Raw genomic sequence first — 24,568 nt, 5'->3', positions numbered from 1 at the left:
CAGAGGATTGCCCACAGGTCCCGGCCGCCCAACAGCCTGGACAAACCCTGACAGCAGGGCCCAGGGGGCGAGCTGCGGCAGAACTGGATCCAGGGCAGGGAGATGGCAGCGGCCCGCGCCCTCACCAGCGCACCCCTTTCCCTCAGCGGAGCATCCGTGGTCGGGGCTGATGTCAGAGCCCAGCAGCTTATTAAGGCTGGTGTGGCCACAGACAGCCCGGCATGGGGTGACAGTGTGGACCACAGAGCAGACTGGGCTCAGACAGCGCCCTCATCTCACACACCTGTGTGTGTGCACATGCGTGAGTGTGTGCGTGTGTGCGTGGGTGCAAGTGTGTGTGTGTGTACCCTGTTGGTTTTGTTGCTCTGGAGAGCCCTGACTAACACAATAGTATTGCTGACCTCCCAGGGTGCTCTGAGCTCTGTGGGTACACTCGGGGGAAAGTAGAGTATTGTGATAGGGGCTGGGGCAGGTGGATGGACAGCAGGTATTTAGTGGGCACAGAGTTTTCTTTTGGGGTGATGAGAATGTCTTGGAACTAGATAAAGGTCATGGTTTCATGACATTGGGAATGGACAAAATGTCACTGAATGGTTCACTTTTAAATGATTAACTTACGTCACATGAATTTTACCCCCACTTAAAACCAACTATTAAATGTTTGGGGGGAAAGCAAAACAAAACACAGCCCTGGTTTAAAAGAGCCGAAGCCCTAGCCAAGTGTGATTTACGTCAGGAAAAGAAACCGTGTTAGCACCTGTCATGGGTGAAAACGAGTCCTTCCAAACGATGTGGGAGCCCCAACCCCCGGGGCCTGTGCCTGTGACCTGACTTGGGAGCAGGGTCTTTGCAGACGATCAAGTTAAGCTGAGGCTAGTGGAGTGGATGCTAATGGTTCGTTTATGCTGGTGCCCTTATAAAAGGGGAAATGTGGACCCAGAGAGAGACGCATACAACGGGGAGGCAGCGTGGAGACGGGGAGAACGCACGCACAAGCAGAGGGGTGCTGCGGCCACGAGGAGCGGGGAGAGGCCGGCACAGAGTCTCACTCACAGCCGTCAGAAGGAACCGGCACTGCCCACACCTCGGGGTCAGACTTCCGGCCCTAGGACTGTGAGACCCTAAATTTCTGTAGTTAAGCCTCCAGCTCGTGGTGCGTTGTTAGGGCAGCCCCAGGACACTAGCACAGCACCAGTGGCCTCTTCCTGCCGGTGTTGGCCTAACACTCCCCATTCGGCTCTCCTTCCAGGAGGATGGAGAAGGCGTGATCCTCACCCACCCCACCCCCAAACCCCCGCCCCTGGGCTGCATGTAGAGACTTGCTTCTGACCAACAGGATGTGGCAAAGGTGATGGGATGTCATTTTCACAATAGGTTATGTAAAATGGTGACTTCCATTCGTTGGCAGAATCTCTGTGGCCTTTTCAGCTTGCACTAGGATGAAGCGTGCTGCTGTGTCCTACCAACACCACAGTGTCCTGGAAACCGATCCCTCCCCAGTCTACACGGAGCTGTAAGACCTCGCTGGCACCTGCTTTCAGCCTGTTAGAGACACGGAGCAGAGGATACCACAAAGCTACGCTCAGATTTCTCACCCACAGAAACCATGAGCTGTGAGTAACCACTGAGTTTGGGGGTAATTTGTTGTGCAGCAGGAGGTAACTAACAAGAAGCCTTTGTCAGGGGCGAGTCCAGATTCACACTGTCCATAGGGCTCAGATGGGTGGGCACCTGGGAAGGCTGGTAGTAGAGATCCTGTCCTCTCTCTGCTTACTTGATGTTGCCCATTTACTCCTTGGTTCATTCAAAAAATATTTAATGAGTAGAAGAAATACATGCAGCAGAGCCTACAATCAGACGAGTTCTCCTGACTTCATGAACTCGCCGTTGAGTTGGGAAGACAGGTATTAGTCAAATAACCAACCCACACTACAGTGCCCTGCCAGCACAGGCCACGGACAGAACTATGAAGCGTGAGAAGGGGTTAAGCAGGCAGAATGTGAGGGGAGAGTACCCCTGGTAGAGAGAGGAGCACGTGCAAAGGCCCTGTGGCAGGAGAGAGCAGTGTAAGTACATAAGGATGGGAGGTGGCTGCTTCTCTAGAGAGTCGAGGGAGTGTGTTTGGACGCAACACTGGGCTAAAGGAGGACCCTGTTAGGACGTTTTTGTACAAATTTCTGGTTAGGAGAGGCAAACTTAGCACATGCCTGGAGTAACCCTTCTTCCTGAAACACCACGGAAACAATAAAAAGCTATAAACCCAAAAAGATAGCATGAAAGAAGCGAGGACAGAGGTGAACCTGTACGAGGGAAGCAGGGGAGCAATCTGACTTACATCACAGCCCCCAAAGGCCCCGTGGAAGGGTTCATACAGAAACTCAGACACCAGGCTTATTCCCTACTTGACCCCGACCCCTTCCTGGGGAAGGAGACCAGGAGAACCTGCTCTGGGGACTCCTGATCAGCCAGAGGCGAACACTTACTGTTCATCTTAAGGTTCAAACACTTAGAACACTCACAGAAAAAGCATGGAGGTTTCCCAAAGACAGCCCAGCGATGCTGACAGTGGAGGCTGACCCCCACAGTGACCCCATAGGCGACTGTCCAGTTCTTAGGGCCTGGCTCTTGGATAGGAACCAATTGCCAAGGATTACAAGACAGCGGGGAAAACAGATGTTTGGCATCTGGAGAGCTTTAAACAAAGACAGTGCTGGCACCGACCTTGACTTAACTATTCTGGGGTGGGGTCAGGACAATGTTTTTTGTTTCTTTGTGTCTTTTGTTCTTATTGTTGACAAATTGCTTTTACTGGTAAACCCTCCAAGTGATGCCGGGTTCAGCAGGGGCTGAGAAAAGCTGCTCTGCAGTAGGAGTCGGACCTGAACCTGGATTTGGGCCCTCACCAGTTAGCAGCCAGGTACATGTGTGTCCACAGGTGCATGTATATGAAAGTGTACACACACACACACACACACACACACACACACACACACACACACACAGATGAGGGCGTCAGAATCACCGAGGACTTGCAAACAGACAGATTGCTGAGTTTCATCCACGGGTTCTGGTTCAGACCAGGGAGGTGGGTGGAGGTTTTCAGCTGGACCATCTCCGGGTGTTTGCGAGGGTTTAGGAGTTAACACGTCCGTGCTTAGAGTGAGCCCACCACATGGGAAGAATACATTGGTATTTAATTAAATGTTCTTGTTTGCTTCCCATCTATTATACACGAGTTAATGAAGTATGCTCTGTGGTGGAAATCCTTTGTCCACTTATCTGGGGGATCTTTAATTTTTTTTCTAACCAATTTTTGTGAGCCCTGTGTGGACTCTGGATGTTTTCTGGGAATGTTTTATCTCACCCTGTCCTCATTTATATATTTAAGCATTTTTAATTACTAAATCCTTTGAATGTCTCTTTTGTGATTTTTTTTTATTACATCAGAGCTCTTAAATTAACCCTGCATCGAAAAATCTAATATTCAATTATATTTTAAAGGCATGGTTTTACTTATTATTTTAACTTTATTTCAATACAGAGTACTTTATTTTCCAAATAAATTGCTGTTAAAATGTTTATTTCATTTGTCATATATGACTACTATTCAGAAGAGCACTTGAAACTGTTGCTGGGGATGGAGTTTTTCTGGTTTAAACATAAATACTAATATTAGATATTATATTGGAGGCATAAATGTGAATTATAAGATTTTTACTTCTTTAAAATTTATGGAGAGTTTATTTATGACCTTGGAAAAATATAATCACTTCACATAAATACAATTGTGCATCTTGAAAGCAACTGACATTGTGCAGCCGTACAGGTTACAGAGCCCTGTGTACATCTCGTGCTCTCCAGACAGCCATTGGCGGCGGTTGCCATTGTCTGAATCGGGGCAACAGTGAGTTACAATCTCATACAACATTTGCATTGCTGTCTATCATTTTCCTCGCATGTCTAATACATTTTCCTTTGCCTGTTTTGTTGCGAAGCTGTTCAGCACAGGAAATGAAAAGGAAATTTATTGAGCAGCTAGTTACACATATTATTATGAGAGTGCACATACAGTATAGTTAATTGCACAGGAGCACAGTGAGGTCCCCGCAGAGTTTTGCTGGTAGGGAAGAAGAAAATGATGCAGAGAGAGACGGGGTCCCCACACTCCTCTGGCCAACAGACGGTTCATGGCAGAAACTCAAATTCACAACTGATTTTCCAGGACTTTCGGCTCTGCCCACCACACTGCCCTGAGTACCGGTCTGAGAACATCCTTTCCTGGTTAATTCTATGATGCATTCATTTTAATTGACAAGATTTACTCCTTTTTAAAAATATATATATTTTATTGAATTTTTACAGAGAGGAAGGGAGACGGATAGAGAGTTAGAAACATCGATGAGAGAGAAACATCGATCAGCTGCCTCCTGCACACCTCCCACTGGGGATGTGCCTGCAACCAAGGCACATGCCCTTGACCGGAATCGAACCTGGGACCTTTCAGTCCGCAGGCCGACGCTCTATCCACTGAGCCAAACCAGTCAGGGCGATTTACTCCTTCTTAATAGATTTCAACTTTGTCCTATGAACCTGAGATGTCAGTTTATTTATTTAGTTTTGCTTTTAATCTAATCTTATTAGAATATTTTCTTTTTATTATTGGAATCCAGACCATTTAGTTTCCTTGCTCTATGTGTTCATTTTTATTTTAATACATGAATGTGCACTAGGACAGAGTGGAATGGTGTTCCCAGGGGCTACGGAGGTGGGGTGGGGGAGATGTAGGCACAGGGCACAAACTCCCAGGTGGAAGATGAGTAAGTCCTGGGGTCTAATGTACAGCACAGTGACGATAGCTAACTATGCCCAATTGTATACTTGAAAATTGGTAAGAGAATCGATCTTAAATGTTCTCCCTACCAAAAAAAAAAAAAAAAAAGAAGTTATGTGGGTGATGGATGTGTTAACTAACCTTATGTTGTAATCATTTTGAAATATATACATGTATCGATTCATCATGTTGTATCTCTTAAACTTACACAATTTATATGTCAAATATATCTCAATAAAGCTGGTAAGAAATAGTAAAATAAACTAAATAAAATGTGCACTAGAGAATTTTGTAGGTATTTTTACAAACTCTCATTGGAGGGATTTTAGAAAATACTGTAAATCACCAATGATGTCTCTACCCATCTAGAATTCTTCTTAACATTTTTTTGTTTCCATATATATATATATATATATATATATATATATATATATATATATATATATATAATACTGTTTCCATATATATGATACACATATGATATACTGAATATAGTTTTGTGTCCTTTCCTTCACTTAACATTACCTCGTGAGCAATTTCTCATGTCACTGAATGATGAATTTTGATGGCTGCATAAAGGAAGGCATGATCATTTTGCAATCATTTCCACCCTTTGTTATTTTAGTTCTTTTTAATTTCTGCCTTTATAAATAAAGCTGAAATAAACCATTTTGATTTGAAAGCTTTGGCTGTGCCTCTGATTGAGTCCCCTCACAGATTAGACAAAGGTTGTGAATTCTCTCAAGGCTCTTGGAGCATGTTAGCTTTTTATAAAAGGGGCACCAGTCCATCATCCATTCTCCGTGCAAGAGAAAGCATCCTTCCCCCTGCTGTCCCCCACCCACCAACCTCTACACCCGGTGTCCTGCTAACTGTCCGCTGCCATCAATGAATGGCTCAGACTCTCAAACCTGGAGGCCCCTGACCTGGTATCAACTCTGCTGCGTAAGACCAAGTCACGTCCCCTCTCAAAGCCTATGAGAGGCAGAGTTAACAGTCCTGCCGAAAGGTCATTGCCCTCCCTGGGGGAAGACAGATGGAGGGGCAATTTAAGCTACATCTGGGTGTAGTTAGCCTGCCCAGACTAGGTTAACTCCTACCCAGACCTGGTTGATTCCTACCCAGACCTGGTTGACTCCTACCCAGACCTGGTTAACTCCTACCCAGACCTGGTTGACTCCTACCCAGACCTGGTTGACTCCTACCCAGACCTGGTTAACTCCTACCCAGACCTGGTTGATTCCTACCCAGACCTGGTTGACTCCTACCCAGACCTGGTTGACTCCTACCCAGACCTGGTTGACTCCTACCCAGACCTGGTTGATTCCTACCCAGACCTGGTTGACTCCTACCCAGACCTGGTTGACTCCTACCCAGACCTGGTTGACTCCTACCCAGACCTGTTGATTCCTTGCACGAGGGGTTCTTCACTAGGTTATACCAACGCCTGGAGAATGTGAGTGTCTTTGGGGTCCATGACCTGATTTCAACACCTTGAAAACTGCCTTTGTAAAATACAGTTTGTGTTAAAGGATAAACATATAGTTTCTCTCCAATGTTAGGGGGTTGAGAGGCTACCGTGGGTGAGGGCACAGAGCCCTCCTTGTGCACCAGCCGTATCAGAGATACCTCACAGGCATCTCTCCTCTCCACAGCCATCCTGTGAGCACTTCCCCTACTGGTTCCCTGCTAGAGAGGCAGGGAAACTGAGGCCCAGAGGAGGGAGGCCTGTCCTAGGTCCTATAGCTCCGTCAGGAGGTGTGGGGCCGAGACAGGAGCCAGGAAGCTGGACTCCAGGACAGTGTTGCCCTCTGTCATATCCAGACGGATTGAGAAAGGGGAAAGTGTTCCCGTTCTGGTTCTACATTTTTATTTTATTTTATTTTTTTAAAATATATTTTATTGATTTTTTTACAGAGAGGAAGAGAGAGGGACAGAGAGTTAGAAACATCGATGAGAGAGAATCATCGATCAGCTGCCTCCTGCACACCCCCTACTGGGGATGTGCCCGCAACCAAGGTACATGCCCTTGACCGGAATCGAACCCAGGACCTTTCAGTCCGCAGGCCGACGCTCTATCCACTGAGCCAAACCGGTTTTGGCTGGTTCTACATTTACTGTGACAGTGACTCCATATGTTCTCTGTGTGGCGAGACACTTGTGTTGGAAGCATGAAACCCCCACAGTCCAGTGCCACGCCAGCTGCGGACAGCTCCTGTGATTTAGCAAGAAGGAAAGAGCTCGTGGAAAGGCATTGGGAGAGCTCCCGGAACCAAGCTGGGAAGTGGGCAGGAGAAGGGAGGCCGGGCTGCACCATCAGCCACCACAGCCACCACAGCCACCATCAGCCTACAATGCAGGGTGATGTGTGTCACCAACTCCCAAGTCAAAAGATGAGGTGGGCACCTGATGGGTGGAGCCTGGTCACATGACCCATGCCCCACCTGCAAGGGATGCTGGGAAAGAGAGGCACTGGCATTTCAGGTTCTGCTTCCTACCAAGATTCAGGAGGTAGGGGTTGGGGGGTTCCTAAAATACAGATATGGGTTTTGGATTCTGGAAAAAAAAAGACTAATGCCTAGTTCCCCAATGATATTGAAGAATGCTATGTCCTTAAAATACATGCAGTGTGATCTGAAATATTTAGAGGGATATAAAGTCTTTAACTTACTCTCAAGTAATCCTGAAATGAAAGAGAGGATTGTGAAGGCAAATTGTGTGCATTTCTTTCAACTGTGCATTGAGTGGAATCATGTTGCCTGAAATCAGCCATGGTGGGAGTATTTACACCACAGAAATTGGTACACACTTTCTTCCCAGGCGGCATGTTTGTTAAACATTTTCCAGCACTTCACTGGAAAGGTTCCTCCTCTCTGCCACTCCAGGCCTTTCAGAGGCCAGACAACGGATGTCTAAGTGAGCGAGGTGGGGGGATGAGAAGAGTAAATTGGGGGAGAAAATAACACTCGAATTTTTTGGGATGAGGGATCGGTTCATTGCTCATTAATGCTAGTTGTGGTTCCCAGCCTGACTTATTTCACATTTAGAGCAGAAAGGAAGCAGAACAGTTCTGAACGGGCCGTCAGAGGAGAATCTTGGATGAAGCTCCTGCACCCGCTCAGCCCCCTGCAAAAGGCTTTCTTTTTTCTCTGGAGACTTCATTGTCCCATGGGAGCTGATTGCACAACGGGGAATATTTTCCTAAATACGCTTTCAGAACATTTTGTCAAATAGCCTCTAGCTGAGCTTTGGATAGACAGTGGCTGTTTCTTTGGGGTATTTGTGTGTCCAACAGCCTTGGAGAGAATTCTCACCATCTTTGTAAATGCGCAAATACAACGGAACGATGCAAGCGGCCACCAGAAAGCAGCCGTAGGAATTACAAAGTCTACATTTTGTGGTGGTGGCAGCTGACTGGGTACCGGATTTCCCCTCCATTACTATTGAACACATAATTGCTATACAATTAAACTGTAATTATACCGTCAGAGACTAATGCCACACTCACTCTAGCACAGTCATTTACAAAACTGCAAATGTATTTTTTGAAGAATTCTGAAAGTTCCGTTCCCCACAGCATTGCTCAATCCTCTGATAATTGGTGCCTTTCTGGGCATCTCTCCAAGAGCTTCTTAGCTGTCATTTTTTTAAGGTCAACTGTACAAATATTAGCTGATCGTCACTCAGGGCTCCTGAAAACACGGTATTAGTTATCTGGAGTGATTTAATTATTGCCTTGTTTGGAAAACAGATAATAAATGCTTCATGCTTTGGAGACAGTGCATATTCCAAGAGCTCTAAGCCTTGTCCTCACTCCTTAAGGATGAAGAATTAGCAACTCCTCCTTGAGTAGACCAGCCCTGCCTCCCTGCATTTGACTGGTTTATTGGCGTTGGCTTTTAGAACCGGGCTAGGCAGCTTGTCCCCGGCCGCACACACGTTCAGTCGCCAGAGATGTGGTGGTTCTAAAGATGAAATGCTGGTTTTGTGCCACACAGTGAAACCGGGCACCACGTGTGTAAGCTTTTCCCTGGGCCCTTTAGCGCTGGCTTTGACTGAGGACTGTTAATAACACCGTCCGTCCATCTAGTCAACCTCGGTCTCAAAGGGAAGTTCGCAATGGAGGCTCTGTGATTGTGATCCGAACTCTCCAGTGTTCGTGGCAAATACCAAATGGGAGGCAGTATCGCCTCAGGACTCTGTTCCAATCCGCAGAACTGCTCTCCGGTTTCTCAGACAAACCAAACCAAAACAAAACAACATATTTTCCCCTTAAGATTGAACATGGATAGTCCTGAAAACTGAAACTCTGTGAATTTAAGGCAGTAGGACTTTAAACCAAGTTTGTGATGGTCACTTTGTAATATATACATACAGGAAATCGTGCTGTTGCACACCTTAAGCGTATACAATATTATATGTCAATTACATATCAATGAAACAGGAAAAGTAAATAAGTAAATCAATTTAGGAAAATTTTAAAAACTTACTAGCAGTTCAAGAAATGCAAATTTGAGGGTTGATACCTATATTTTTTTCTACCAGATCAAAAACTTAAGAGATTGGCAGTGTCTGGTGCGGTGAGGGTATCGTTACACACCAGATCTGATTATGTGGATTGGGATAAACATTTCCAAGAGCAATTTCAAATTATGCATCAACATTTCAAGTTTCTCATCCTTTGATATGACAATTTCACTTCTTTGAAATTTATGATTAAGGAATGGTAGCATAAATACATAAAGTATATAGAGAGGTATCGAAAATAAGTTCCCCCCCCCCCCAAGAAAGATGATCTTAAGAGGGGGAAAATCCTTCTTATTACCTCTTTAAATTCCATGAACTATCAAACTCCAAATATGGATGGATATGAACTCAGGACTGAGAAACGGGTGTAAATTTCTTTCCTGTTGGGATAGAGTCAACTTTAGTTAGCAAGGCAAAATGAGAATTATAGCTTAACTCAATGTCACTTTGGAAATACCCCAACTGTGGTTGAGTTTTTAACGTTCACAGTAAATTTTTGAGGATGAAAGAGAGCAAGTCTCGCCAAAAGTAGAAACCCATGTCTGAGTACAAATTAGACCCTGCTCATTTTGTCATGGTGACCCCATCATTTAAGAAATTGTAAACTAATACTTTGGAAGAGTTAACGAGCGCCACGAAGTGGCTAGATGGCATTCAGGGAAAAGATACCAGCTGAGTCCCTGAGAACATTAGTGAAATTACTGAGCAAACGGATTTCTGCGCACAACGTGTGGTTTGGCCAAATTTGGTGGTTAAAGAGGTTACACCAGAGGCAGGAAAGTTGTTCCATAATAAGGAAAAGCTAGCACAGCTCTCTAGTTCTTATTCTCATCCTCCATAAAAATGCTTCAATGGGGAAAGTCATGAATGTGTTTGATGCACAAATGGCCATACCCTGAAACACGTGAAAGTGAAAATCTTAGAGTTTCTGGGAGAAATGATCAAAACACAATAAGAATGGAAGAATAACAATAATTAATGCATCAACTCAGAATCTGCCAGATAGAGACAAGAAATAAATAAGGGAGAAAGGGATTTGTACATTACAATGAACATATTTATTTTAGTAGATATTGAATGTTGTATCCTACTAATAGAGACAAGGTCTTTTCCTCCCAAATAACCATGGAATGTTTACAAAATTTGGTTATCCGTAGGCTAAAGGGAAATGTGATTGCAGGTCCCCTATTTAACCCAAAATGCACTGAATTTAGAAATAGGCTGCAGATGGATAAAACAGACCAATTGTAAGTGCTGGGACATGGTGAATGCATGCTTTCTTTTAAATAATTTTATTGACTTCAGAGAGGAAGGGAGAGGGGAAAGAGAGAGATAGAAACATCAATGATGACAGAAAATCATTGATCGACTGCCTCCTGCACGCCTCCTACTGGGGATGGAGCCCGCAACCCAGGCATGTGCCCTTGACTAGAATTGAACTTGGGACCCTTCAGTCTGCAGGCCGACATCTATCCATTGAGCCAAACCAGCTAGGGCTGAATGCACTCTTTCAAATAGTTTTGAGTCAAAGAGCAAATCAACTACGTCAAAGTAAATTTACAAATGATTTAGAAATTAGTAGTAATGATAAAATACAAATCAAACCTACAGTGTGTTGTCACTTCAAACATACAAGCTTTAAAAACCTTAACTACTAAAGAAGAAAGATTTTAAAGAAAAGACTGGTACTATTATGACCCTTTTACAGATGAGGAGACCTAGGCTCAGAGAATTTGGAAACTTGCCCGAGCTTATGCAGCTAGTAAATGGTGCTGTAGGTTGGGCCCCCAGGCAGCAATCTGGATGCTGCCCATGTCCATGACCCAACCCAGCCTCGTTCTGGAAGAGAGTGTACCGTCCCCCATCCTCAGCAGTAACGGGGTTTTATTTCATGTTCCAAACAGGTATCGCTTGTTTGATGGTTGCAGTTCATGCATATAAATCAGAACAAATGTATTCTGTTTCTAAATAATGCATTTTAAAAATGAACGTAACTAAATGTATATTTTTCAAATGTGTTTTTCTTTTCTATTGGTCATTTCCCCAGTTTTATGGTTCAGGAAAGTAAATAGGAGAAGTAAGAAAGACACACACACACACACACACACACACACACACACACACACACGTGCTGAGTTTCCCTTCCGTAGTCCCTTCTCTTTTAAAAACATCTAACTGTTCCTTCCTCAAAATATTTATGCTTTAAATAAAATGGCCCAAGGCAAAGTTAATTTTCATGGGGATCACTCCTCACTGATCTCCAACTATAGGTAGTTGCTATAGTTACAACTGAATTAAGCAAGATTAATGATATAACTTTGCAATATAGACCTTCTCCCCAAAATGCGCACCCCCTGCCGCTGTCTGTTGGGTGAGTTGTAAGGCTTCTCAGGACTCCCTCTCGCAGATCAGCTTCAAGAAAAGTTGACGATTTTCATAAACACAAGAAAAGTGGGCGGGGGTGTCAAAGGGCACATTAGAAGGTTGTTATAGAGGGTCTGCACTTCTGTGCTGTCACTATGTCTGTTATGAAGACCACGAATAAAACCGTGACCCTTTAACAAAATCTATGAACCAGTCCCTTAATTAGCAGCAACCAGCATTTCTGCTGAGGCTGCAGTAGGAGGGTCTTCCCCAGTCAGCACTACTTGGAAGCTCCATGAGAGGTGTGTTTATAGTTTTATTTCCTTCATGGTCCCACATGAGGACAAGACCACAAATAATTTTTAATTCCGCAGAGAGAGCTGTCAGAAGAACAATGACATCAAAGCGCGTGTGGCGCCGGCGCCGGCTCCCATGTTTTATAAAAAATAACTCCTCGTTGGCCTCGCTCAGCAGAATAGAAAACAATGGATGCGAGATGTTGAAAAACGAGCATCAAATGTTGAAAGACAAACATCAAAGAGGAGCATTTCTTGGATATTGAAAACGATTAGCCCCGAGTTGGAATCAAAGATGTGACTTTTTTGTTTTGTACTGAGAGCATATTTGTATCATTTAATAAACAGTCACTCACAGGCACGTTTGGAATATGTGTATCTTACATTCCTATCTAAATACGCCTGGGGAACGCCTGAGCCCAGCGCCCAGGCCGGCAGTGTGAGCCTCCGGGGGGTGGGGGGGGGGTGGGGGTAGAAACGGGAGCCCTGGTTGTCCCCAGGGCCAGGACGCACATCTGCGTGCACTTTCCTTCAGCGGGAGCTCCCAGGACCGGTGGTGGCCCCTTTGTGTTTAAAAAAGAAGACCAGCTCTAGCCAGTTTGGCTCAGTGGGTAGAGCATTGGCCCTTGGACGGAAGGGTTCCGGGTTCAATTCCCCATCAAAGGCATGTACCTCAGTTGCAGGCCTGATCCCGACCCTGACCAGGGCCAGTGAGGGAAGCAACCAATTAATGTGTCTCTCTCACATCGATGTTTCTCTCTGTGTCTCTCCACCCCCTGTCCACTCTCTCTAAAAAATATGATTGAAATAGAGGTGGAAATATCGTGGAAGACGGCTGGATTTAGGGCATGTTGATATGAATTGTGGCTGATATCTCTGAGTAAAAGAATATTTCCCACTAGGGTCCCATGTAAGAGGCTACACGTTTGAGTGGACTGTGGCATTGCTTTATTCAGGAGGAGGACCCTGCTGACCCACCTCTTCATAAACCAATCTGATGGGCACTGAATGATGAGCTGAAAAGTTAGGACCAGAACATTGGACCATTCCTGATGCACAGAGACCCATGATGGGTGGTTCTGATGCAGGGAAAACAGCTCTGTTTGAATTATTAACTTAAGTGGGAAAATAAAAGGTGATGGGGAAATAGTAAGTTGTGGAGAGGGAGAAGTGTCTTCAAGATACATACCTCAACCAGCACTCATACGTAGAAAATATCAAGCATTCTTGCATAGTGAAAAGAAAAAGAAAGAGAAAAGCTGGTCAAAAATGGGCCATAGGCATGACCAAGTATTTCACAAAAGAAGCTCTGCACGTGGCCAATATGTGTGAGAAAAGGTGCTCTGACTCCTTAGTCATCAGGGAAATACAACCTTAAACCACAAGGAGGCACCACTCCCTAGCCACTGGCATAGCTCGGGTGAAAGACATCAGACCAGGTGTTGGTGAGCATTTGGAGCTCTGATTCCTCTCATACACGGCTAATGGGCGTGTAAATGGGCACAAGCACTCTAGAAACTGAACAGACATGTGCCCTGCTAGATCCTGATCCCCAGGGATTTCACTCGCAGGTACATACCTGGCAGAAGCATGTGATGGTTCATCGGAAGACACCCAACCACTAGAATTTTCATAGGAGCAGTATTCATAATAGTCAAAAACAGCCCCAAAGTCCAACAAGAGAGGAAGACATACAGTGGGTTCTCACACAGTGATGGAAATGGACAAATCAAAACTATTCACACCAGCATAAATAAAGCTCGAGAATGTAACACAGAATAATAGAATCAGGCACCAATGTTGTAAACTGTATGACTCTATTTATGTGAGGTTCTAAAATGGGCCAAGTGAATCTATGATGTTTAAAGTCAGAATGGTGGAAAGATGGGGCTGGTTATTGAAAGTGGACATAATGGGGGAACACTGGGCTGGGAATGTTCTGTTTCTTGATTTGAGGGATGGAACATTGATAATCTCCATGTTATTTACATGTGTATCTTTATGAGAATTCATACATCTGTTCACTTATTCACCTTGTGTATCTTTCTGTATGTGTGTTATACGTTCATGAAACTTTAACAAAAAAATTATTAAAACGTTTTTAAAAAATCAAGTGAATAAAGATGGACTTTTGGGGTTTTAGGGTGATAATCCTATATAATAAAAGGCTAATATGCTAATCGACCAAATGGCAGAATGACCAGTCACTATGACATGCACGGACTACCATGGGCAGATGCTCAATGAAGGAGCTGCGCCCTGGTGGCCAGTGCGCTCCCACAGGGGGAGCACTGCTCAGCTAGAAGCCGGGCTCAGGGCAGGTGAGCACAGCGGCAGTGGCAAGAGCCTCTCCTGCCTCTAAGGCAGCGCTAGGGATGTCCGACTGTTGGCTTAGACCTGCTTCCCATGGGGAGCGGGCCTAAGCCGTCAGTTGGACATTCCCCAAGGGCTCCCAGACTGCAAGAGGATGCAGGCTGGACTGAGGAAACCCCCCCCCCCCCGCACCGAGTGCACGAATTTCATGCACCAGGCCTCTAGTTAATAATAAGCCCTAAGAAATATGACACTAGATTCTTTTAAAACCAACAAAAGATATTTTGTTTGTTTGTTTGAGAGGTAATTGAATATGGAAGAGTTCATTTAGATTTATGGACCCACCTGGGGTTCTTGTCAGCCTTAGACTGATGCACCTGGAGGAGAGCAAGGTCTTCAGAGGAGGAAAACTCAGAATGCCTGCCACATTGGCAATGGGTCCCCTGCCTGGGAACAAAGGGAGACGGGCGTCCTGCCCTATGCCTGACCTCGGTGTACTTACTGCAGCAGAGGGGAGCTGAACACTCCCAGGGATCCACCACTGTGGCCTATGCTTGTACTTCTTCCTTACAGCAGCATAACTCAGCCCACACTGACCAATATACATCCCTTCTGAAAGTGTGAGAAGTGAAGGGTAAATACGAATTCTGCATTTTGTGCTCTCAGCCCAATGGACGGCACCATCAGGCTGATGGTCTACAGGGATTTGTGGCTGGACCCGTCCGGAAGGAAGAGCCCTAATTTTAGCTATTGCTCCTTTGTGTATCCTTCAGGGGTCCAGGACATGGGTAAGCAGGTTAGTCTTTTCCCCAGGATGATTCTGGAAGGTACAGAATAGAACATTAATCAAATTTGCCACATGAGGTATTGTGCCTGAGACTAAAAATATACTCTGTTTCAATAATTCTCTTAAACTGTGACCCACTCATTGTGCTGTGTAGCTCACCTGAGCCTGTGCAATGTGATCTGAAGATTCTCCAAAAATGTGAGGCCAACAGCATGTCCAAAGGCCTCATGGACATTGGTGTAGCTGCAAGGAAGAAGACAGACAGAGGGAATGTGAAAGAAAGCTCTTCTTGACTTCACTCTTGTCTGGAGTGTTTGCACCATGTGTCTATAACATACCCTACAGGTCGACAAACCTCTGAGAAAAATCTCCTATTAGGAAAATGGTGAATGGGATTATGGGTCCCAGTCCTCTTTGAAAAAGGTTCCGCATCCAGACTTCTCCCCAGATGACTTTGCACCTCACAGTGGCATGTGGGGAGGATAACCGATATCTCTGGTTGACTTAGAGCTCTGTCTCTTGACTTGCTTGTGCCGGCCAATGGAATGTTAGCAAACAAGATGCTAACTGAGGCCTCCCCTGGGCCTGAGTGGTTTGGCCTGGCTTGCAATTCTGCCAGAAAAGGTACCTTCCTCGATAGCCACTGTTTTAAGGAGAATGAGGAGATTCATTGAACAGACCTGAGCTAAGCCCACAGCCTGGAGCCAAGCCCAGCAGATCCTAGCTGAGCACAGCAGAACCACAGCCCAACACAAACCTATGGACAAGAAATAAATATTGAGTTTCTGGGCTTGTTTGTTAAGCAGCATTATTGTAGCAATGGCTGTCTGATCCAAAGAAAAGAAGTCAAACATCCCTGTTTTCTCTATCAAAGAGTAGCATCTGACGTAGCTTATCTTTGTGCAAAATTTTGGAAGTTTAATCACCAGGTCTTAGATTTGTGTTCCTCTGTGCACATGCTAAGTCTAGAAGGACTTTTCATTTCCACTTCCTTCTGAGCCCTGCTCACCTGGCACTGGTGCTGCATCAAGGGTGGGCAGTAACAGCATCTTGGCCACCCTGGCACCTCCCTCGGCCTCTTGCTGCAGAATTGCTCCGGCCAGTGAAACCTAACTCCTAGAGTTCATTCTCTCTATTTCTCAGCATTTATTTCATTTCACCAGGAGAATCGCCCTCAGCAGATTCCTGAATAGCAGCTGCTGCAGATGATTTTGAAGTTGCCTATTGGCTGGTGGGGCCAATGCTTCTCCCTTCTGCCTTCCCCAAACCTCACTGTGCTCAGCATGTGACTCCGCAGGCCTGGGGCCCAGGACGGGCATGGGCTGGGCCTGCACTCACCTCTCTCTGCTCAGTCCCTTTGCATCCTGAAACTCCTCTAACTGCCACCCTAGGGGTGGGAGTGTCTGTGTCATCCCTTCCCACCCTCAGATGTTCCAGGTCCAAGTCTCATGTAAGGTTCATTTGACCTTCAGATTTATGTGAATGTCCTTCAACTTTACCTCCACTTTCCTCTCTTATGTGGGTCTTTACACAGTTTCATTTGTTTATTAATAAGACCGACCATGCCTACCAAATGCAGAATCCTCATGAGCACATTTCTGCATCTCAGAGTGGACACAGAAGGCCACACAACTACTGGATCACTCTGCCCTGACCTTAGATGAAGGTCAGATAAGATGAAGAGGAAAATTTATACCCAAATCTCTCCGAGTATAAATGCGGAGCTGGCGAGAAAATTGGAGAGAGAGCCTTCGGAAACACCTGCCCGCTGCTGCCCGCACAGCCCATGCCTGGCAGCTCTGTTGGCTGGGATCACGAAGACTCTGTCTGCTTCTCCACTCCCTGCTGGGGCCCAGCTGGGCCTGGCTGAGTCAGGTCAAGGTGACTGCCGTGCACGGTCTCGCTGATTGCCCGCCAGCCCAGCTCCCCTCTCTGCACACCGAGCTTCCTCTGTGTGATGGCTTAGAGCTGCTCCCTGTCCCAGCCAAGCTTCCCTCTCTCCACCCATGAATTCAGGCCCTCAGATGCCAGTCCTTTCCAGCCACCTCTCCAATTTATCTCACTCCCAAGTCCCAAAGTAGTTGAAGGTCAAACTAGTTGCAAGTTGACAGGATACAGACATAATATATCAGCTTTTCTACTGGGAAGCTGGGTTGGAGGTCTGGGCTGGGATCTCAGACCGCAGTCCAGCTTCCTACCCCTTTGGCCCCTACCAGCACCTCCGGACAACCACTGGGCGGACACTGGGCCCCCAGGAGGCAACAAGGGGCCTGAGCCCACGTGCCGGCCAAGGGAAACAGGGACACAGAGGACGTCTCTGCGGCACAGGGAGGGAAACAGGTGCCCACACAGGTGCTGTTCCTCCCCTCATTGCGCCCTGGAGAGAAGAGCCAGTGCTCGATGGAATTAGTTACAGTGAGGTCATTCTGGAGTAGAGTGTTCCCGCATCCTACACGCCTGGTGTGGCTCTGTTCCCAAGAGGCAGCCGTGGTCACCAGGGCATGATGCCAGGGTGTCACTGATCTTCCCAAGTGGCCTGGGTGCCTTTGCTTGGCACACATGGGAGGGGTCACAGGTCCATAGTCACAAACTTTAATTTCTACGTGGAGGCTGCATGGCAGGTGCTTGGGTCTCTCACTGGAACTCCTCCGAAGGCCGCGCTCCAGCTGTGCGGTGTCCCTCGTGGGGCCGTTGGGAAGGGGTTTTGGTTCCATGGGAAAATCATGAGCTTTTGGTCCAGACTCACCTGCTCTGGTGTCCAACGCCTGGTGGCCCCCAGCAAGTTCCTCATCCTCTTCCAGGCTCAGCATCTTCATCTTCAAATGGCCTCATGCCACCTGCTCTGAGTGTGGTCAGGATTAGACATCCAGCCAGTGGTGGAGACACTTCCATTTCCATGACTCTCATGACTGCTGGGTGGGTTCTGGCCCAGGGACACTGTTGGATGAACAACACCAGGGAGATGGTGTGTGTGTGCATGTGTGTACATGTATAATACATGTGTGTACATGCATGTATGTGTGTGTGTGTTCCTGAGTCTTGTGTTGGCGATGTGTTAGGGCCGTGGTCAGCAAACTGTGGCTCGGGAGTCACATGCGGCTCTTTGGCCCCTTGAGTGTGGCTCTTCCACAAAATACCATGGCCTGGGCGAGTCTATTTTGAAGAAGTGGCGTTAGAAGAAGTTTAAGTTTAAAAAATTTGGCTCTCAAAAGAAATTTCAATCATTGTACTGTTGATATTTGGCTCCGTTGACTAATGAGTTTGCCGACCACTGGGTTAGGGTATCAAAAATGGTAAGTGACTCAGTTGTTTTAGTAGCTTTTTGGAGGAGGGGGACATGAGTGATCTCGTAGAAGGTCGTTCCTGCTCCTTTGGAAGCTGACTTCGCCCCAAAGACCATATTTGTCCCAACCAAGCATAGGCAGCCAGTAAATGCTCTCTGGTCTTCGGAGCACACGTCTCCACTGACCCGGGAGCTATGCAGACACACGGAGGTGCCAGTCGGTAGCAGCGGTGGGTCCCACGTGCCTGGACCCCATGTTCTGTAACCACGGGATTCTTTCATCGTTGCTTCAATAGAGAAGGTGCCCAAGTGGCATCTTGAAAGTGAACAAATCTAGAACAAATTAGGACAGAGTAGCAAATCGTTAATTAAGACGAACAACTTCCACATCAAGAGACTGGGCCTTTGTAGATCAAAGTGCACGGAGCAGCTTTGAAAGGAAAGAACCGGGGAGAAGGAACACAGCTGCATCCAATCCTCAGGGTTAACTGGGAAAGGAAATGGTGTTGATGAAGCAGCCCGGCCCTCTTGGGGGATGTGTGAGTGTCTGCTGCCTGGTGCTTGCCACCTGGTCCTTCCCAGGGAGGCTGGGCAGGATGGCTGGATGGTCCCAGCCTCTGAGGGGGTTGGACATGCATCCCACGAGAGGGCGGCCTGGTGGGGCGAGACGGGCCACCCAGGGATCAGAGGGAGCTGCCTGGAGCTGCTCGGGCACAAAGGGCTCTTCTTTCAAGTTCATCGCTTCATTGTCCCTGTAAAGGACTGGAACCAATAACAGTAACGTTCTCGTGCAGCGGACATGACAATGAGAATACTTGTTTGTTTTGAAAGCAGCTTTATTGAGACATGATTTGTATGTACATACATTTGACCCTTTTACAACATGGGTTTGAACTGCATAGGTCCCTTATAGGCGGATTCTTTTCAATAAATACGGTAAATGGCATTTTCTCTTCCTTATAATTTTCTTAACACCATTTTCTTTTCTCTAGCTTACTTCATTGTAAGAATACAGCACACAATACATCAAACATACAAAATATGTGTTACCTGGCTGTGTTATCAGCAAGCTTCCAGTAGGTCATTAGTAGTTAAGTTTTTGGGGAGTCAAAAGTTATAACAGAATTTTGACCGTGTGGGGTCACCCCAGTGTTGTTCAAGGGTCAAATATATATACATGCATTTGCTAAAATTTTCCATTTTAATTGTTTTAAGTGCACAGTAAGTACACTCACAATGGTATACAACTATCATCACTATTTCCACAACTTTTTCATTACTTCAAACAGAAACTCTGTACGCATTAACAAGAACTTTTTTCATTCCCCGCCCCCCAGCTCTAATCTGTCTCTTTGAATTTGCCTATTCAGGTATTTCATAGAAATGGAATAAAAAAATAGGGGGTCCTTTGAGAGTGGTGGGATGTTTTTGAAGCTCATCCACGTTGCAGTGAGTGTCAGCATTCCATTCCTTTCTGTGGATGAGTACTATTCCATCGTATGGATAGAGCACACTTTGTTTATTGATTTGTCTGTCAATGAAAGGAATGTTTGTCTTATAGAAATTATAAAAGAGTCCAATTTTAATCAGTAACATTGATGAGATAAACTGGGTTATTCTGTTGTCCAAATCTTTCCATGTTTTGGAGACAGAAGTCAGACCGCTTGCTCACCTGTTCTCTGATCATTTAGACACAACACCATTAAGCAAGAGAGATAGCTCAGCACATATGTCCTTCACAAATAAAGAGGGGTGCTGCCAAGACCCCCGGCATAGGAAGTCCTGAAATTACCATTAAGTGCTGGGTACCTGAGCATGGGGCTCAGTTACTGATGGACCACCTGATTGACGGGGTCAGAAACACTACCCAGGGCTGGCAGGTGACCAAGTGACCAGGAGCCAGCCAGAACAGCCTGCAAACAAAGGGGGTTACCTTCCGTGTGTTCTCATCCTCATCCAATCAGTTGAAGGTTCTTAGAGCCATGAAAAGACATGAAGGCAACTCAAATGCACGTTGCTAAGTGAAAGAAGTGGTCTAAAAAGGCCACTTATGTGTCATTCCAGCTATATGACAGAGAAAAGCAAGACCAAGGAGACAGGAGAAAGCTCAGTGGTTGCCAGGAGCTGGGGCCGGGAAGATGTAAAGGTGGAGTGCAGGGGGTTTTTAGGGCAGTGAAATGATTCTGTATGACACTCTAATGGGTGAACACAAGACATTATCCATTTGACAAAACCTATAGAATGTACAACACCAAGAGTGAACCCTAAAACTAGCTATGGACTTTAGTTAAAAATAATAATAATGTATTATTGTTGGTTCATTAATGTAACAAATGTATCTCAATAATGCAAGATGTTGCCTGGCCGGTGTGGCTCAGTGGTTGAGTGTTGACCTATGAACCAGAAGGTCATGGTTCAATTCCCAGTCAGGGCACATGCCCAGATTGCGGGCTTGATCCCAGTAGGGGCCGTGCGGGAGACAGACGATCCATGATTTTCTTTCGTCATTGATATTTCTATCTCTCTCTCCCTCTCCTTTCCTCTCTGAAATCAATAAAAATATAAAACAAAATGCAAGGTGTTAGTAAGAGAGGGAACTATGTGGGGGAAGGAGTATGTGAAAACTACTTTTTTTTACGTTTTTAAAAAATGTATCTTTATTGTTGAAAGTATGACATATGTCTCCCTTTTTTCCCTCATTGACCCCCTCCACCCAACACCTGCCCGCCCCCCAGGCCTTCACCACACTATTGTCTGTGTCCGTGGGTTATGCATATATGCATATAAGTTCTTTGGTTAATTTTTCCCCACCCACTGAACTCTGTACGTTTTGCTCAATTTTTCAATTAACCAAAAACTTTTCTAAAAAATAAAGTATATTAATTTTAAAAATTTAAAACAAATCTCATCTCAGCAGTGGTCACGGGAAATATAAGAACATGGGTGGACTTTCTATACTTGTTTAGCATTTGTCTTTCGATTTCTTGGCTTGCTTTCACTTGGAGGGTGGGCGGAAGGACCCAGGGCTGTGTTAGGAGCCTCTGAAGTTACGAACCATGCCTGTGTCCAGCACAGGAGGAGCAAAATGGTCTTTCTTCCCACACGGCCTCGCTGGGCTCTCTGCACTGCTCTGCAGGATGCAGCGAACGTGATTACTGGAATGGACGAGGGACGGGATTCATGTCTTCCTCTGAGTAATGAGAGTCCTCGTTCTCCATCAGTGACGAGGTGAAGGAGAGGGTCCTGCTGTCAAACCCTAGTCCCTGACATCCCCGTGTGTCAACCTCAGTCAGGAGAGGGGCCCAGGCCCTGTAGTCATTCTGTGTGCCCCACCTCTCTTGTGGGAACATTTTTCTCCACATGAAAAAGAGGCTATTGCAAACCTCCACAGAGTCACCATAATGTGGTACCCAGAGAGTCACGAACCCACAAGGGGGTGTTTCTTTTGGTGAAGGGGAGAGAGGCCACGGCACTTGTGAGCAAGGACCACTTTTCCTGCACCCTCTACTTCTGAGTTCCCAGCATCTGCCTCCCTCGTCCACTGTGTTTCCATTGTGATAAAATACACATAACTTAAAACATAACCATCTTACCCATTGCTCAGTGCACAGCTTGGAGGCATTAATACATTCACAGTGTTGAGCATTAATACATTCACAGTGTTGCGCCATCACCCCATCCATCCACAGAACTCTTTTCATCTTGCAAAACTGAAACTCTGTGCCCATGAAACACCAGCTGCCCAGCTCTCCCCGCCCCAGCCCCTGGCAACCACCCCTCTACGCTTCGCCTCTATGCTTTGACGACCCTAAGTACCTTGTATAAGTGGATTCACATAGTACTTATTTGTCCTAGTTCATTTAGCATAATGCCCTCCAGGCTCATCCATGCTGGCAGCCCAGAATTTCCTCCCTTTGAATGCTGAGAAATGTTCCATGGTACGTATGTGCCACATTTTGTTTATTCGTTCATCCACTAATGAACCTTCACATTTCGGCTGCTGTGAATAATGCCCATGAAACAAGGGCATTCAAATACCCTTCAAGGTCCTGCTTTCAATTCTTTTGAGTATATACCCAGAGGCAGAGTTGCTGGACCAGTGGTAATCCTATTTTTAATTTTCAGAGGAAACTTCATCTTGTTTCCCACAGTTTACATTACCACCAACGTGCACAAAGGTTCCAATTTCTCCACATCCTCACCAACACTTACTTCCTGTTTTTCTTATTTGTTTGTTTGTTTTTTATAGTAGCCATCATGATAGTGTGAGATGGCATCTCATTGTAGTTTCGATTTGCATTCCCTAAGGATTAGTGACGTGGAGCTCATCTTTCTATGGGCTTATTGGCCATCTGCACGTTGTCCCTCACTTTTACAGTGAGGATCTGGACCCGGCCCCCTCCATCTTCCCATGGCTGCTGTGGACAGGCTTAGTCAGGGCTGCACAGGGTACTTAGGATCTTATCTTTCTTATTGGAGCACCATCTTCAGTTTCATACCCATGCTTACCTATTTGGTTTTTTAGTTAGGTAGGAACCAACATGAGGACAGGCCCTGGGTCCCACCCACTGTTGTTTCTTTAGCACCTCGGACAGCGTCCAGTCCACGCTACAGCCAATAGCTATTTTTTTAAAAAGGCATCTGCTTAGCACTTACAGTCACAGTATTCTGCTGAAATTAAACTCTATTTTAGGAACTCATGCCTACCAATGGGTCCAGAAGCTCCATTTTCTGCTTTTATATTCCACACCACTTCCCAGGTTAGTTTTCTCTCGCTTCTCTTGTCTGTATCTTTTTTTTAGCCTAGGATGTTCTGAATGCACGAGGCTAAGAGACACCTTTCTTTGAGGTACATTTGAAGAACCTGGGTCATCTTATACCCTTTGTCCCTACAACATCTTCACTCAAAACCTTCTCCTGTCTCTTCCTCCACTGCGAGCCTCTCTTCCGATGCCCAGACCAGTGTTTTGAGCGAACCCATGGGAAGACCTAGCTGACACCGATTAGTGAGGTGGTATCTAGCAGCTAAGGGAAGCTGAGAAACGTGCCCTTTCTCTCCTTTTCACCACGTACTCTTATCTGTCTGTATTTTTCTTTCCAGAGAATGAATGTCTTCTGACCAGCCAGTCCCCCACTGTAATAAGCATCCAAGCGCGTATGTGTTTAATACGCAGCTCTGGGTTTAGTGCTGCCAAATTCAGCTAAACCCAGATGCTACATTATTGTTCTTCTCATGGTTTTCAAAAATTGCATATAGAGCTACTTTGTGTGCATGTGAAATTTCCCTGAAATGCGAAACACTTAGATGCATCTCTTATAGATGAGCTATAAGTTATTTTCATTTAAAAAAAATCAATGGACCAATATCTGTTTTGCAGGGTAATTGTAAAGATGAAGGTAAATCATGAATTTAAAGTGTCTTTCATGTTAGTAACACCTTGATAAATACTTTTTATGTAAATCGAATTTTATTTGATGATTGAAAATAACAGTCCCTGAAATGGAATAACACACGACAGTTTAATGGGGGTTTTCTAGAGCTTTCCCTCACGTAGTCTCCGTAGCAACCATGAGAGGCAGTTACTGCACCACCAGGAAGAGTGCTACCTGCACATCATCTGCGGTTAGGGACAGTCCATGACCAGCAGTGTCGACCACTAAAATGCTAAGCTTTCCAAGACAGTGTTCTCTCTTTTCCCAGAGATCCTGACTTGTGTGGCCTGAATGAGCCTTTCCAATTTATTTGTGGCTAAAGGCATCCAACGCTCTATATTATTCTCTTCCAATTATCCAGTCATATCCTCACAGAGCTGGGGTGTTTTCTTGGGGGGGGGGGATTTTGTTTTGTTTTGTTTTGTTTGCCCTTTTCTTCCTGCCTCTTATTTCTCCTCTTCGATAATAATTTCTGGAAGCTCCTTAGTGTATTGACATCAACTCCTGGGGACATGGAAGATAATTACTGACCTATAGTACAAATTTAGGCAGCTTATCTGAGAGAGAGAGAGAGAGAGAGAGAGAGAGAGAGAGAGAGAGAGAGAGAATATCTAATTGATCACGTGACATTCACTCCCAGTTTGGATTCATGGGAGAATATTTTGGGGCATATGAAGAAGACAAATCTTTACATCAAGAATCTGCAATAGGTACAGAGGTTACCAGAAAATCAC

The sequence above is a fragment of the Cnephaeus nilssonii genome (genome assembly GCF_951640355.1).
Source record: "Cnephaeus nilssonii genome assembly, chromosome: 10".
NCBI classification, from domain to species: domain Eukaryota; kingdom Metazoa; phylum Chordata; class Mammalia; order Chiroptera; family Vespertilionidae; genus Cnephaeus; species Cnephaeus nilssonii.
The sequence above is the reverse complement of the archived record's forward strand: the minus strand, read 5'-3'. Positions refer to the sequence as shown.